This window comes from Amblyomma americanum, chromosome 1, assembly GCF_052857255.1.
Source record: "Amblyomma americanum isolate KBUSLIRL-KWMA chromosome 1, ASM5285725v1, whole genome shotgun sequence".
NCBI classification, from domain to species: Eukaryota; Metazoa; Arthropoda; class Arachnida; order Ixodida; family Ixodidae; genus Amblyomma; species Amblyomma americanum.
In genome coordinates this window covers 31636467-31652655 of record NC_135497.1, presented here as the reverse complement: position 1 = coordinate 31652655, position 16189 = coordinate 31636467, and positions in this window count along the sequence as shown.

The following is a 16189-nucleotide window of genomic DNA, read 5'->3' as shown; positions in this document are numbered from 1 at the left end:
TTGTATTTCCCACGATCTCGACTCCGTTATGGCGTCCCCCATGACGTTGCTGCAGGAACTCTGATAGGCATGTTCTGGGGTTATTTAGTGTAATAATGGTCACTTTCATTCGATTCACCTGGGCGTGAAAGTGGTCACAAAAATTTTCTCTACTCCTTGGTTTCAAAAAACAAATGAGGTGCCGGGAATACGGCTGGATGCTCTACTAGTCTCTTATGCAGGGTGTTTCACGTATCTTGAATCTAGGATTAAAGTGGCTCGCAGGAGCTGTTTGCAACCAACCACAGATTGTTGCACGCCGTGTGGCGCTCCTCAGAGTATGAGAGCAAAAGCTCTACTACGCCAGTCCGAACCGGAGTTTCGCTGCGTGCTGCCCGTGGTTGCAACGGCGCACCTATAGCCACCGGATCTACGTCTATACTTGTAAACAGGCAGTCGCTTTGCCGCGGCGCAGCTTCGCTCGATCGCAAGACTAAGATAGTATATAGGCTTGTACTAGTTAGTGTGGTTAACCATGATGACGTCATAGTATAGTAATGACCGTAATTAGTACTAAGTGTAATGTTCACATGTAATATATAATTGGAAAAAGGAAGTTTAGCCTACACTAGCAATTTTTTTCGAAATGTAGCGCGAAAAAAACCAGGGCACAGAAGAAGGCAACCACACGACACGAGCGCTGTGCCTCCTTCTGCGTCCTAGTTTTTTCGCGCTACGTTTCTAAAAATGCAAATGCTCCAACTCACCCAGCTTAGCATAATTGTGTATAACACTAACACGTGACGTGACCTTCGGTTTGACCTTTAATTAAAAAAGCTTTGCGAAATGTAACAATGACGATGGTTGAACGTACGACGTCATGTACGGAATAACGCAATGAAAATCGCTTGACTTAGCCTGAAGTCATTTGGCGCGTTGAAAATTCGTGTGCCGAGGCTTCTCTAGCCACGGTCGGCGGCGACATGGGCGGAAATAAGGACGCAGTCGCTTCGCCGAGCTCCGGTGTTGGTGGTTGTCCGACGCGCATTCAACATTGCAGACGCCAAGCCCCGTCTAGTTGCCTAATACACCAGAGCTTTCGCTCTCTAACCAGGTTCAACAGTAGTTAAACCAAGAGTATTTTTTAAATCCGCTTATTTATTAAATTAGCTAAAATTATGCAAATCTTTCATTATTCACTTCAGGGTCACGTGCCTTCCTTTAAGTTGTAGAAGGGGTTCACTAAGAGCTGATCCAGTTTTTTTGTAGCAACGTGCCTCCTACGCGGTCCTTTTTGCCGGCAATTAAAGAAATCTCGCAAAATATGGAGAAAAAAAAGCCACGTGACTGCTCTCGTGCGCTACCGTATTCCGGTGCTCCCAACAGTGTTCTGGAAGAAGGAAACGGCCGTGCCCAAGTGAGCTGCCGCTGCATGATTGGACGGACTGCAAAACGAAAATAATAAAAACAACAGAGTCTACCTTGAAATACGCGGCTTCACTGATTTCCCTTCCTTTATTTCTTCCGTCCATGCGATGTCTGTCGATGGCCTGCTTATCAGTTCACGCAGATCACGGCGCGCGCTTTCGACATTCGGGGAGAATGGGTGGATGCACTTTCAAGACAACGCCGAGAGCGGCCACCCACTTCGAGATGGTGATCGCGCGATCCTTGTTTACTCAGTACGCGCTGGGCAGCACTAAAATACTGTAGCGCGAATGCGCGACCACGTCAATTTTTTTTCTTTTCATATTTCGCGGGCTTTCTCGAAATGCTAGAAAGAGCGAACACGTAACTAAAATACTGGATCGGGTCTTCAGTAACCCTCTCCACGACTTAATGAAACAGGTGTGAACATAAAACAAGTATTACAAATTTTGGATCATTGATACTAGCTAATTAGCTAACTACCCAATTATTCAAAATTTTAAAAATAATCTGAGGAGCGCCACACGCCGCGAAACAATGTCGTTGGTTTCGCCCTGCTCCGGTGCGCCACTTTTTGTAAATCCTTGGTGCAAGTTACGTGAAACTTCACTCTGTTGTCATAATCGAATTTCATTTTAGTGTCCCTGTAAACGTGGTTTCTTCTTCCGCCACACTCTGCCACGAGCGCTGATGGCGAGCCAGGCTTCTTTTGATGACGGCGAACATGTTGCGCATTTTTCGTCGGGAGCAAAGGTGCTTCGGTGAGACTCCACTGCCGCGCCAATGTCTGCTCTCCATTCTTTAGTCACGACAGATGTCAGCTGATTCGCTTGGCGAAAAGGCGTCTAAAGAACCGAGCCGCATGGTATGCACCGCTTCTGCCCCCGGAAGCCCCACAGTAGTATATGGTGCACAGTGCAGCTTTCGGTGGAGCACAGCTGACGAAGTGGGATGCCAGCGAGCTAAGTCAACGAGAGCGCTAATTCGCCGCTTCAGGCTGCGGGACATAGCTTAGCTGAGCAGTAACCTTTTCTGCTGACATCGCATACGCTTCCCGGCGTTGCTGGTGTCAGGCAGCCGTATGGGTTACTCCGCCAGTGCTGACCGGACGCGATATTCGGAGGTCGTGGGTTCGGATCCCACCTGCGGCATGGTTGTTTTTTCTGCTGCTTTATAAGTAATTTTCTTTAAACTAATTGATTGGCACTAGAAATAAAGAAAAAATAGAAACAAATCCCCTCGCTGTTAGATGACATTCTACGTCACCCTTGCGGTATTACAGGACATGCTACGTTCACCGCTATGGACGAGGGTGGCGCTGGTGAACACTCTAAAGGTTCGCATGCACGCAAAACATAAATATTCTCTAAAGCAGCAGATTGGGCAGCCGTCCCCTGAGCTCAGTTGGTAGAACACCCGACGCGATATTCGGAGGTCGTTGGATCGGATCCTACCGGTGGCATGGTTTTTTTTTTTGCTGCTTGATAAGTAATTTTCTTAAGGTGACAGATTAAGCGAGCTATTATTCTCCCATTGATTGGCACTAGAATTTAAACCAAAAATAGAAACATTCCCCCTGCACCTTGGTTTCGGGGATTGTTGGCTTCCTTCATACATTCATATATATATATATATATATATATATATATATATATATATATATATATATATATATATATATATATATATATATATATATATATATATATATATATATATATATATATATATATAGTAACGGGCACTACTTTCTAAGTAGTTACCCTTCTCGACAACACGTGACTAGCGTACGTCCCGTTTTTGTTTTCTGCTTACGTATGCCTGCGTACTGTACTGTTTTGGGTTTTAGTTTCGCGCATTCTAATAAAACTTAACGAAGTGCTTGCCCTTTCAGAACATTTGCTACGCGAATATCGTGTACATACGTTTCTTTGCCACGTTATAATAAAAGGCTAACCCTGAAGAACACTTATGTGGGTCTCGTTATTAGGCATGACATTTGAGCGCATCTTCTACGGCAAATTCAGGTGCCGCAGGTGGCCATTTCGTCAAGGTGGCCATGATCCACTATGGACTCACCACACAGGAAGCTTGCCGACCACACAAGACAGCCGGGCCGCACTCGGACGCCTCCAGGTTCACTTACTCCAACTGGTCTCCTGCGCAAAGGGACGTCCATCATAACTCGTGAAATTACTCCACTCGGCTGCTTATAGCTTGACACATCGACCGCACTTAGTGACCTCCATTCTTGTTCACCAGTAAGCCCCTTTTAGTGCCGCAGCATTGAAGAGCTGCAAAGTCGCAAAATTATATGTTCTTCACCTGTCGCCCACGTGCAACCCACCTCGCAAAACGTACTACGGAGCAGCGACTTCCTTGCATCAACAACCGCTGCATCCCATCAGCTCACTCACCCTTGACACCGTAGGCGAGTAGGCGAGCGTGGCGCAGCGGCCCGCTTGTGGGGGCGGCGTGCGGGGCAGGCAGGCCGGCCGCATGCCACGGCTCTGGGGCACGGCCGCCTCGAGCCGCAGTAGCGCCAGGACGCCGTCGGCCGAGCGCTGCACCGCTGCGATGGCCGCCCTGAAGTCGAAGGGCGACGCGGACTCCTTGCGCACGGAGCCCAGTCGGGCCTGCCACTCGCCGCCGGGGTCACGCCTGCGAGCAATGTCCCGTATCTGTTGAGCCGAATAAAACGAGCCTTCTCTAGCATGAAGCAGAGACTGCGGATAGGCAGCGCCACTTCCTCGTGACAAAGAAGTTTAGGGAAGGCCCCCCCCCCGCTAGGCGCGTGCAGTTTTATTGGCCCTCAGTGTTTTCTGGCTGAGAAAGACATCCCCGGAGCCAACCGCAGGCAAATGTTTCTATGCAAAATAGACGTACGCACGTATGCACGTTGGTTGCGAAATGCGCACCGCCCAATGGAGCCAAAATTTCCTGGTGACTATGCGGTACCCTTTACTACACAGAACGCTCATAAGTACACCAATATTCTAAAGAAATCGAACACTTTTTGCTCTACTTCGTGAACGCTTGAGCGTAAATTGCGAGAAATATCTCTGTACCTCACATGCTTCTTTAATCTTCAAATAAATATTTGCATATATAATTGACCTTCATCGGAAGATAGCCAACAAAGCAAGGAGAGCTTGCAGCATTACATTCCTACATCGTAATTGAAAGAGCAGCCGCGGATTTATTAATAATAATAAAAATTGGTTTCTTGAGGAATGGAAGTGGCGCAGTATCTGTCTCGTTGGACAACTGAACTGCTCCGTAAGGGAAGGCATTAAGGAGGGAGTGAAAGTAGATAGGAAGAGCGAGGTGCCGCAATTGGAGGGATCTGGAATAATTTCGACCCCCTGGGGATCTTTAACGTGCACTGACATCGCACAGCACACGGGCGCCTTAGTGTTTTGCCTCTAAAGCAGGAAAATAGTAAATATTTGTAAAAAAAAAAGTTATGTGCTACGCTAATCCAGGATATACAAAGCGAAAGATGGCGTTCACTTTGTTCATTGGCGTTGGCGTTGACAGTTTTCTTGATGGCGATGGATTTGAGCAAAGAAGGGCTCATAACTGGCTCCCTCAGTGCGCGGACGCCTCATTCTTGCTTCGAGACATGTGGCGGTGATGAGAGAGATGTCGCCTGAATTCATTAGCTCTGATAGCGTTGTGGCTGGCATGCTGCACTGGAGCTTTAGCTAGGCCGCAGTATTCATTTGGTGATCAATCTCTCGCGATAAACCATTAACTTCATGCCACCTCCCAGGGCGGCAGGGAGGGCGCGCTGCTTATAGAATATGCGGAGCGCAATCAAAGCAGGCTTTCTTTTCCAGTTGGAGACGAACGCCACGTAAACGTGAACGCGAGGTTGAGGTCTCCACTTACCCGCGGAGCCGATTGTGCGCCTTTCCTTTCGTGAAAATGAACGGCATTTGCGACGTTGTCAACGCCAATGAACTCTATGAACGCCGTCAGCTCACTTGTTTGGTTTTTGAGGAAAGGAAATGGCGCAGTAACCGTCTCACATATCTCGCTGGACGCCCGAATTGCTTCGTAAAGGAAGGGATAAAGGAGGGAGTGAAAGAAGAAAGAGAAAACTGATCATTGAAAGAAGGATTTTGAGGAAAGGCACGGCGCTGCGCAGCGGCGGAGCACCTGTGGCTCGGTGCTACTAGTGGCGCATGCGCAGTAGTAACTAGGGAGCGAGAGAGAGAGAAACGTGGCAGCGGCGAAACTTCAGGCGACGGTGTCGGCGGCGGCCACCTGCGCCGTGCGTGACGTCACTCGTGCTCCGACATACGCCGGCTCGCGCGATGCGTGGTGTTGACTAGCCTAGTGAAGCTTTTGGCTTCAAAACTGCTATTGCCGTCCTCAGCCGGCTGCAATCCACCGGCCGCGGTACCCCACTAGTGCGGAACATTCGTTCGCGCTACGAGCGCCTTGCTCAGAGAGGATGCGCCGTGCGTGCACAGTGGGTGCCCGGTCACTGCGGCATCGCCGGCAACGAAGTAGCTGACAATCTCGCGACCACCGCACGCCAACTATTTGCCAGCGATCTGCCCCTTGCGCTGGAGGACGTGCGTGCGGTCATCGACGACCATTTCCGAAAGCAGCACCCCGACCCACGCATCGCAGGAGGTGAGCGCATCGACAGCATCAACGGCTGTCGCGCACTTACGCGGTCGCAACGTGCAATGATCCTCCACGTGCGCATTGGCTGCGTGTGGCCCGGGGAACGACGGGAGCGTCACGGAATCGCGATGATTAATGCGTGTGACGGATGCGGTGCAGTGGACACACTAGACTACCTGCTCCTTCACTGTGCCGCGTACGCCGATGCTCGTCGCGATATGCTTGCAGCCTATAGGGCGCTGGGCATACTATCAGACTGCCTCAAGACGCTATTGTGGCCGCAGGGCAGTGCGCGCACCCGTGAGCGAACCTTGGTGACCATCTGTGCGTTCCTCGAACAGAAGGGCTTTACGTCCCGTCTGCTCTCCGCCAGGTAGTTACACGCAGTGAACGAACGCTCCGCGAGTTCTACCTTGGACGATTAACAACTGGACGCCCCACTCTAGTTGTAGTCAACTTATTGCTGTGCGCGTGTGTTTGTATTGCTCCATCATGAACTAATCACGAGCACAACCTGGACGCATTTCTTATTGTGTAAATAGTTTGTGTATATTACCTCTCCCACTATCCTCTCTTCCTGCACCTGTCACCTCACATCTTTCATTTCTCCATCCTGCCTGCTATCCTTCATTTCAGCTGCCCCAGCTCAAGTGCCTCAGTATCGATGGCAGATGCCGGCCCTAGCAAAAAACTTTTCCTTACTTTTTATTATTATTTCAATAAAAACTACTTACTACTACAACATCCACTACGGCAGCTCTTTCTTCCTTTGATCTTTCACTCGCTCCTTTATGCCTTCCCTTAAGGCTCGGTTTATGTGTCCACCGAGATATGTGAGTCAGTTATTGTGTGATTACCTTCCTTGAAAACAAATTTTTCATTTCGCCGACACAGCCTCAGTGTTCGACTTAAGTGCGTTAAATGCGGGAACTTCAATTGTTTACATCGGTGTGCTCAGCAACGTGGAGAAGACAAATTGGAAACATCCGTGGATGTTTGTTATCCGGAAACATCCTTTCTAAGTAGGGTACCTGGTTACCCACCCATCGAGGAACTCTACTTGGACGGGCGGACGGGCGGACGGACAGACGAACGGATGGATGGATGGATGGATGGATGGATGGATGGATGGATGGATGGATGGATGGATGGATGGATGGATGGATGGATGGATGGATGGATGGATGGATGGATGGACGGACGGACGGACGGACGGACGGACGGACGGACGGACGGACGGACGGATGGATGGATGGATGGATGGACGGACGGACGGACGGACGGACGGACGGATGGATGGATGGATGGATGGATGGATGGATGGATGGATGGATGGATGGATGGATGGATGGATGGATGGATGGATGGATGGATGGATGGATGGATGGATGGACGGACGGACGGACGGACGGACGGACGGACGGACGGAAGGATGGATGGATGGATGGATGGATGGATGGATGGATGGATGGATGGATGGATGGATGGATGGATGGATGGATGGATGGATGGATGGATCGATGGATGGATGGATGGATGGATGGATGGATGGATGGATGGATGGATGGATGGATGGATGGATGGATATGGCTGAACCCTTTAATTCGGGTGGTGGCTCAAGCCCCCTAGCCCTGACTTATGAAATTTTACTCTTGTCTTGATATCAGCCACCAATCAAATAACCTTAGCTTAATTACTTCTACCTTCTTAAAATCAAAACTTAAAACCCCAATGCCTTGGATAAATCAGCCCCACTGCTTTCCACTGTTGGGTGAAGCCGTTTAAAAAGAAGTATCAAGTGTTCAGCCGCTTCCTCCTCCTCTCCGCACACAACGCACAACGTGTCTATCTCGTGGTACCTGACTCTATTTCTTAGTCCGCAAAACGCTCGTCCTGGCCTCAAACAACAAAGAGCTTCCCCTACAATTATCATAGATATTTTTTTTGGCAATTTCCTGCTTTAATATCCTTTGTTTTCCCAGCGCTGATTTCTTCAGCATCGCTGTTTTTCACTGAGCTCTCCCTGTTTCTTTAACCTTTTTCTTAAACGATAATCGCTGATTTGCCCCCTTACTGCTATCAGATATTTGCTTGTCAATTGGCTAGTTCGCTTTCTCAATTTCGAGTCAACATTCCTTATATACAGGTGTCTGAAAACATTCTTAGATCACTGCTTTTCCCAAATTTTTCTCCTTCGCTCCTCATATGCTATCTTACTGCTAGCTTCTTTGCTTTCGAACGACGCCCATCCCATATCACCCTGTGTCCCCTGATTTGGTGTACTGCCATTCTAAGACACAAGCAGCGCCATCTACCTCATGGATTTTGCACTCCTCTTGCGAATTACAGCCCCCTTCACTACATGCGGTATATTTCCTCATTATATCAGCTAATTAACTTCATAAACGTGTGCATCACAACACGACGAATCGTTTGCCACCATCGTAGACCCCCGCGACAAACAGTTCGGTGGTAACGTCCGTCTGAAGGTCCTCGGAATGCACGGCCTTAATTACCTAACGTAATTTGGGCTCATTGTTCTCATTACTGCAGGCAGACTTCGAGCAAAGCTTTAAGCAGATTCTTTGCAGAGACTTCGATAGTAATGCATAGGAAGTTCTTCAGACGTCAAACTGTCCCTCTGTGCACATTTACTAGATGTACAAACGTTCTGCCGTGACATCTGTACAACATCCTATTTTAGAGGTACGGATGCATTTCTGATAATCCACTATATGTCCCCTCAGTGTTATGTGGATAAACATGGATATGTACTGGACATACAGAATGTCCAGCAAGTGCCGTATTTGAGATGTATAAAGGCTGTATGTGGTTATCTGGGTCCATACTGACGGAGGTGAAATGCAAAGCCGCTCGCGTATTGAGATTTCGGGCATATAAAAAACCCTGTGGGCGGCCGGAATTGATCTGCCCCGACGGTTTATCCTATGTGTTGCTTCGGAATGCGAAATTAGCCTATTAATTGCATTCATTTCATCTTAAACAGCAAATGGCCCCTGTTGTCACTTGTGCGTTGTGACCAACGATAACACTGCAACGTCGAAACGTAAGCCATGGTAAAGTCTGCTACGGCGTGCAATTTGATCGGCGTCAACTCAAACTTTCAACACCTTTTGTCGCATCTGTAAAAAAAAATCAATACAAACATGCGCTAAGAATTCGGAAAGAAGGTTTGTCACAAATGCCGCACGTCCTGCCCTGCGGCATACGCTCTGCCCGTGGCTAATGCAACGGTCTTGAAATCGATATATTCGACAGGACGAAATGAAGTATTGCGGATGCAGCCCGCCAACTTAACTGTCCGCTTGCACAACTCCGTAAGCATATTTCTCTGAAAGCATTATACATATAGAAAACGCTGGGCTAACGTGCAGTGGGATGCGAATGAGTCAAGGCTTGCATGACGTGCTATACATTCGAAGCAAAAAAAAAGGGGGCAAGGTTTCAAAGTAGTTAAATATAATAGCACGTTTGAAAGCTTCTGCGCACAAATGGAAGTTGACGGAGACTTCGTGTTATGGACAGCGCGAGATTGAGTTGCAGTTTAACACGAGGCGTGATAGGCTGCTGCAATAGTGCAGTGCTATCAGGCACTGACCAGCGAAGCTGATTTGTTCGCAACGTTTTGCTTTCGAATGCCACTGGCGGCAATATTAATTCCATATCTGCAGGTTGGCCAAGATTGTCCTCAAGGTGATGCAAGCCACAAGATTGTTGTTTGGGTTTGACCGTGTTTAGACCACACAATTCACCCATTACTGCGTCCTAATTCTTTACAGATCTCCAAGTGTAGTGCCTGTCCCGGACGCTAGTGCGTTGAGGAGAATATCTCCTGCTACGAGGGCGGCATTTAACATCGGGCACCTTTTTTTCACCAGCCACAAAAGAGACAACGCACGCTAACGGCGGTGCTTCTTTTTGAAACTGGATTTTGCGGTCGGAGGTAAATTTTCTCTACTAGGAGCAGTGATTCTGCGCTTGGAAGCTCTGGGATTTTCCTTTTTCCTGGAGGCAAACTCGCTGAAAGTATTTTTACCGCAGGAGAGTGCGCCTTATTTCATGCCCACCATGAGGCTGCCGGACTGATACGCAGTCTCCCAGAAGCGCTCGTAAAATTGCTGGCTTTAAGGCCCCATAGCTTTCAGCCAGGCAATGTAACTTGGGCGTGGATATCTATTCCAGAGATTTTCTTGACATCGCGTGACTGCACTTCATCTTGTACCACCCCAAACTACGCATCAACCTTTTAATATCCACCACGTAACCATATTAAACCACCGGTGATATAAGTTGAGCGTTTCACACGTTTGCCACGAAACTGCTTTATCCTCGTAATGCAATTGACATAAATGAGTGTTGATTCGATGCGAACCCGGGACAAGGAGACAAAGAAAGTTACAGGCTTGAGCGTCAAGAACATGTGGAGTAGGATATAACGCAAAATAGAAAGGCAGCAGTTGGCAACAGTCCGCGGCGTCTTGTGTTACTCCGCTGACCAATCATGAAGGTGAACAAAACCAGCTTTTTGAGTTTGACTCTATCACACAACCCAGTGATATCAAAATTCTTGAGCGCATAATTTCGTCTCCTGATTAGCTTCTTGTTTAAGTAACGGCGAAATTATGTTGGGCGGAGCTTATCTGCAGACTATATAGTGTCGGGGGAAGTCTGCATGTTTCTTTTCTCTCCATAGGCTGTGGAAATGAAGGAAGCGGGCGCTTTCGTCCCTTTCCACAATCTATTGGGTGCCTGGGTGCCAGCTCGCCTTCGCTCCAGAGGCCCCTTTTCTCTCAAAACGGGTGTAGGTGAATACCTCATTCCTTTGTTGTCACCATCTTGCCCTCCGTCAGCCGCCAGACTAAGCTATGCCTGCCCCCCTCTAGCCACTATAACCGAGCCAAAACCGGTACTTTTGGGAAAGCCCAATGGGCTTCTGGCATCGGACAAAGCGCCCTGTTCTATGTTGTGTCCTTATCGCATAGCGGCTGTGTCGTCGTCAGAACGGCCGCCCCTGGTGGGCTTTACCGGGAGCTCGGAGTTCGCGGTCTAGGCCTCATAGGAGTTTCAATGGCCTAGTAAGAACCAACACAAAGCATAAGGCATATTTCTGCATTTGTTGGAGTCTGGACTTACCTGGATGATGCCACTCCCTCACCAGCACGCGAGAAACCCATAGACAGGCTCCAATGCTTCTACGATTGGCCACCTTCCCGCAGTGCTCTAAAGCACCCGTATCTCTGTCGATGCGCTTGGAGCCTCTTCGTATTTTTCACGCAATTCCCAGCAGTTCGCTTCCGAGATCAGACACAGCAATAATAATAATTGGTTTTGGGGGGGGGAAGGAAATGGCGCAGTATCTGTCTCATATATCGTTAGACACCTGAACCGCGCCGTAACGGAAGGGTAAAGGAGGGAGTCAAAGAAGAAAGGAAGAGAGAGGTGCCGTAGTGGAGGGCTCCGGAATAATTTCGACCATCTGGGGATCTTTAACGTGCACTGACATCGCACAGCACACGGGCGCCTTAGCGTTTTTCCTCCATAAAAACGCAGCCGCCGTGGTCGGGTTCGAACCCGGGAACTCCAGATCAATAGTCGAGCGCCCTAACCACTGAGCCACCGCGGCGGGGCACACAAGATTGTGGTTCATTTTAGTGTGCTGCGTTCAGCGCAACGCTAGTAGAGCAGCTCACCAGATAACTCGCATTCTTGCATAACTGTGCCGAAGGAAATATTTCTTGTGAGTTTGAGTTTTTGTTCACCTTCGCGGCAGCCAACAGACAGCCTCAACGTTTTTTGTGAAAATTCTGATCTCCTTTAAATTAAAAGTGAACCCCCCAAAGGCAGAACAAGACCGCAGCCTTTGAACGTCCTGTGAGAAAACAATCGACCCCTGGCCATCAATTCAATCTTAATGTCCTTTCCTTGAACTTTTTCCCAGTGTCCTGTAAAAGAAAATTGGCCACTGCCTATGCATACAATCTTAGTGTCCTTTCGTTGAACTTCCGGTTCCTTCCCCCAAATATCCTCCCAGAAATGTGGGCTATAAATTACAAGAAACAAAGCGGCATAACTATCAGGTAATGAAATAAAAATAAAATCAAATCAAAAAGTAAACAAAAAGAAGCAACAAACTATCTTAAGGATTCGAACTAGTGGAAGCTTTTGACTCCTAGCCCGTCACGTTACCAACTTCGGAGTCTTTATTTTTTCTGTATTGCTAGACTTTCACCTAGCATGACAAAATACTAAAAGAGGCTTTACATGAAAAGAGCTTACGGCGATAACATAATTGTTCAGCAATGCTGGCTTCTGGATATTTAATATCCCTTTAGCGCCAGAAAAGCTCAACCCTTGGAACCAGTCAGGAACATGATCAGCTTTTTTTTTTGCTTAACAACTCCCAACAATGCATGCAAGCAAGAAGTGCATCCGGGCAACGCCCTCTAGACTAGAAAAGGCCTCCCTGCTCCTCCGTGACGTCATCACACTACGACGGGCGCCGGAGTTCGTGTTCTTCATGAAGGGACGGTGCTGCGCGCTCGTTCGTTCTTGTGTAACTGCAGCGCTACGTGAAATCGTCCTGTGAAGATTTTGGCCCCATGATTTAATGCTGGCATATGTGTATGATGTCATTTCCGGTACACAGACCGCGGTGAATAGGTTTAAGAACTTAAAGTTAGTTGTTTCCGGATTATGAATATATGTTGGCTAATCAGTATCTTTTACTATTGCCTAATATTGCCTGAAATTCCGGACATTTTTTTTTCTGCGGGCATTGATATTCCGCTGTGCGTTCACACACATCTTAATTTTTGTTAATAGCTCGTTGCATGACGCGGACTTGGGAATTATTTTCGGGCAAAAATTGAACCGTCTGTTATATCACCTAGCGGCGACTGTTTTCCAGGAATCTGACTACTATTTGTAAACTTTTTCTTCCAAACAACCGCTCACCCTCCCTCCACAACCACACTAAAAAAACATTGCCATAAGGTATGGGTCTCAGAAAAGCTTACAGCACGATGCAAGGCATCTGAACTGAGGGACTGAGCAGATGCCTTTCGAGTTGATAACATTGGATCAAGCTCTGTTACATAAAAAGGACATGTTTATTAAGAAGTACTTGCACCTGGACTTGTTGGTGCGTATTCGTGAAAGACAATCGCAGTTGACAATGTTTGTCAACTTCGATTAAGAGCATGGATATAGGCAGAGGCTGTATAAACGCTCTTCCTTGGATAAATCCTGTTAAAAGTGCAGTGCTCGTCCTGTTCTCTTACTCGCCCGTGTTGCCATTTTGCGCTCTCATGTCTTTCACGGATGTTTCTTACAGAGTACAAGCATTAAGAAAACTTTCAAAGGCGTGCAGCACAAGGAGTCAGAACAGTGGAGATTTCAAAGTGTTAAGCTTCCGTTTTTGAGCCACTTTTGCTTGCACAAGACTGTCGTTCCTATTTTTACAATAGTTTTTCAGCAGAATCTTTGTTGCAGCGCTAATAATATGATGCATGCCCAAGTGAGGAATATGACCGCTTTCACATTCGTCGAAACTGTTCCCGTCTTCTATCAGGTTGGTAGACAGTGTGAAAAGGGCATTCCTTTGGTTCTCTAGAGAATGCAAATACACTGCATACTTTTCACTTCGCACCTTGTCCAGGACAATTTCAGCAGTCATCACAGCATTAACTACGGGAGTTAGTTGGAACCTGGGCCCTCCAGGATTCATGTTTGCTGTAATTTCAGCATTCTCAATTATGATGTCTTCATCCTCTTCAAAATTTGCTCGGAATGCAGTACATGCAAGCTTTTTAAGTCCTTGTTATTTACCTCAATGTTCAACCTCTGTAGAATCGCCTCATCAATGCTGACAGCAGGTGCCCCTGAATCAGTCTGGAAGCGCCAGGGCTCTTTGTAGGCGAAGCTTGCGTTCGGATTCATGCATTTGTTTGATGGACACATGGTGCTGCGACCTGGAAAGCTGCCTATACTTGCCAAATATTTCCTCCTAGCAGTCTGTGTGGAACTTGCCCAGAAGTACGTAGTCAAATCCACGGTCTTCAAGGCAATATTTTGTTATCTTGAAAAAGGCTTCTGTAGTGAGACGCAAGGCACTGTGGGTCCGCCGAGTGAGAATTTCATTGTCAAACTTCAAACTCTCCCACAGGTCAAGCCACTGCATGATGTTTTGAAGGAATTCAACTTGTGGACAGAGCTTTTCTGCAATGGGAGTACGCAGGTCATCACGAAGCCGGCGTCCTTTGCTGGGCGACTTCACATTAACAATCCTCCACCAGGTTTCAACAACCTTTAAAAAGTCCACTGTTCCAGCTGCATGCTGCAGTGCATAGCGTTGACCGCATGTTTCTAGAGCGGGTATGGTTGATACGTTGAATACTCTCAGTGCAAGCTTCACATTTTTCCTTTCCATATTAGATGGAATGATGGCCTTTACTGACAGTGTTAGAGCAGCCTTGATAAGGCGGTCTATTTCTTTTAGGTGAAGATCACGAAGGGTCTTGAACGAAGCAGTGATAATTTTTGGGTTGGAGTTCAAATTCATAAGTGAAGGAAAAAACATGCATGTTCCATGGTTCTTTTTGTTGATCCAATTGTTCCGAATACATTTCAACAAGTGAACAGGGTCAATAACGAAAAAAGAGGACGAGTAGAATCTGATGGGTGAGGTTAGGAGCTGCTGACTTTTGATGACAAACCAAAGAGAGATTGTTTTGCGATTGGCAGAAATGTTATCTGTGATGACTGCAGTGATGCGAAGCTCAACCTTTTCAAGCTATTTTAGGATGCTGCGGAGCACAGTGTTCAACTGTTGAGCATTGATTTGTTCAACGGGCAAAATGTGAACAACACTTTTTTGTGATGACAGGAGGCTTTGAATCATAAAGAGATGAGCTGTCTTTGCTGCATTTGAACTGTTGCTGGCAGAACCGACAATCGTGCCACACATATAATCAATATACGCCAGTAGATGGATCTCATCTATCATGAGAACCAGTGACTTCTCATGATCCTTCATTGCACTCGCGATCTTCTTCGCATAAAGCAGCAAAGAAGCATCCTGCTCCTCAGCTGCTGGATTTATAACATATGCATTGCATAAACATCTGATCGTGGACTCATGCGGCAATGTGAGACCTCCTTAGTTACGCAAGTACCTAAAAGCATGAGGAGAGATGGTAAATAGAAGGCTGGAAAATACCTACAGCTCTGAAGAGTAGAGGGGTGACTTGCTTAAACGGAGAAAGACTTGTTCCTTTAAAAATGTTAAAGCATCTTGCCGATCTTCGTTTGGCATTTCTTGATTTGTCGCATCTTCAAGAAGAGATACCACGAGATTCAATATGCCACCTGTCTTGTCTTCATGTTTGCGGAAGGCAGGAGCCTTATCAGAGCTCTCAACGGCATGCAACAGACCTGCCAAGCACCGAATATCATTCACATATTTTGGAATGATCTCCACGCCATCAAGTTTGGTGACCTCGACATCATGAAAATACAGCTTTAGAGAGAGGTCTACGGTGACTTTAACTGACTTTTTTATTGCTGGGGCACTATGGACAGTCAGATTGAGGAAGGGTATAAAGTCATGCTTGGAAATCACCGTCCAGATACATGGTATGCATTTCAACAGCGCCAGAAAGTTGTCAATTTTGTTTCTGTCCTCTTCCGTCTGGTGTGCTTCAATAGGCAAGTTGATGGCATCTTGTAACGCAGCTGCCTCTCGGCGCGTCCTCTTTTCATCTGGGGCCTCTCGATACGTGCATGCATTTGGGACAGAAAGATACGCCGGGCAGTCTGGAAGTACGCTTAGAACAGCATCAGGTCGTAACCGTTCGACCTTCACCGCAACTTCTACTACTCTTCTGGTTTTTGTATCCGTGCAGCTTGGGCTATTTATCATGTAGGACGGTTTAAAGTGGCGCTTGCAGACCTACGATAAGAAAAAACAAAGACAGTAAAAGCTCTAGAACCTGAAGTTTAAAAATCAGACAGGTGCATGACAGTACGAGAGAAATTTCTATAAATGTCGTGTGAACTGAATGCCAGCAATAATATTCCGCTACGACTTTACAGGTTTATCCGGTCCAAAAGAGGCAGCACT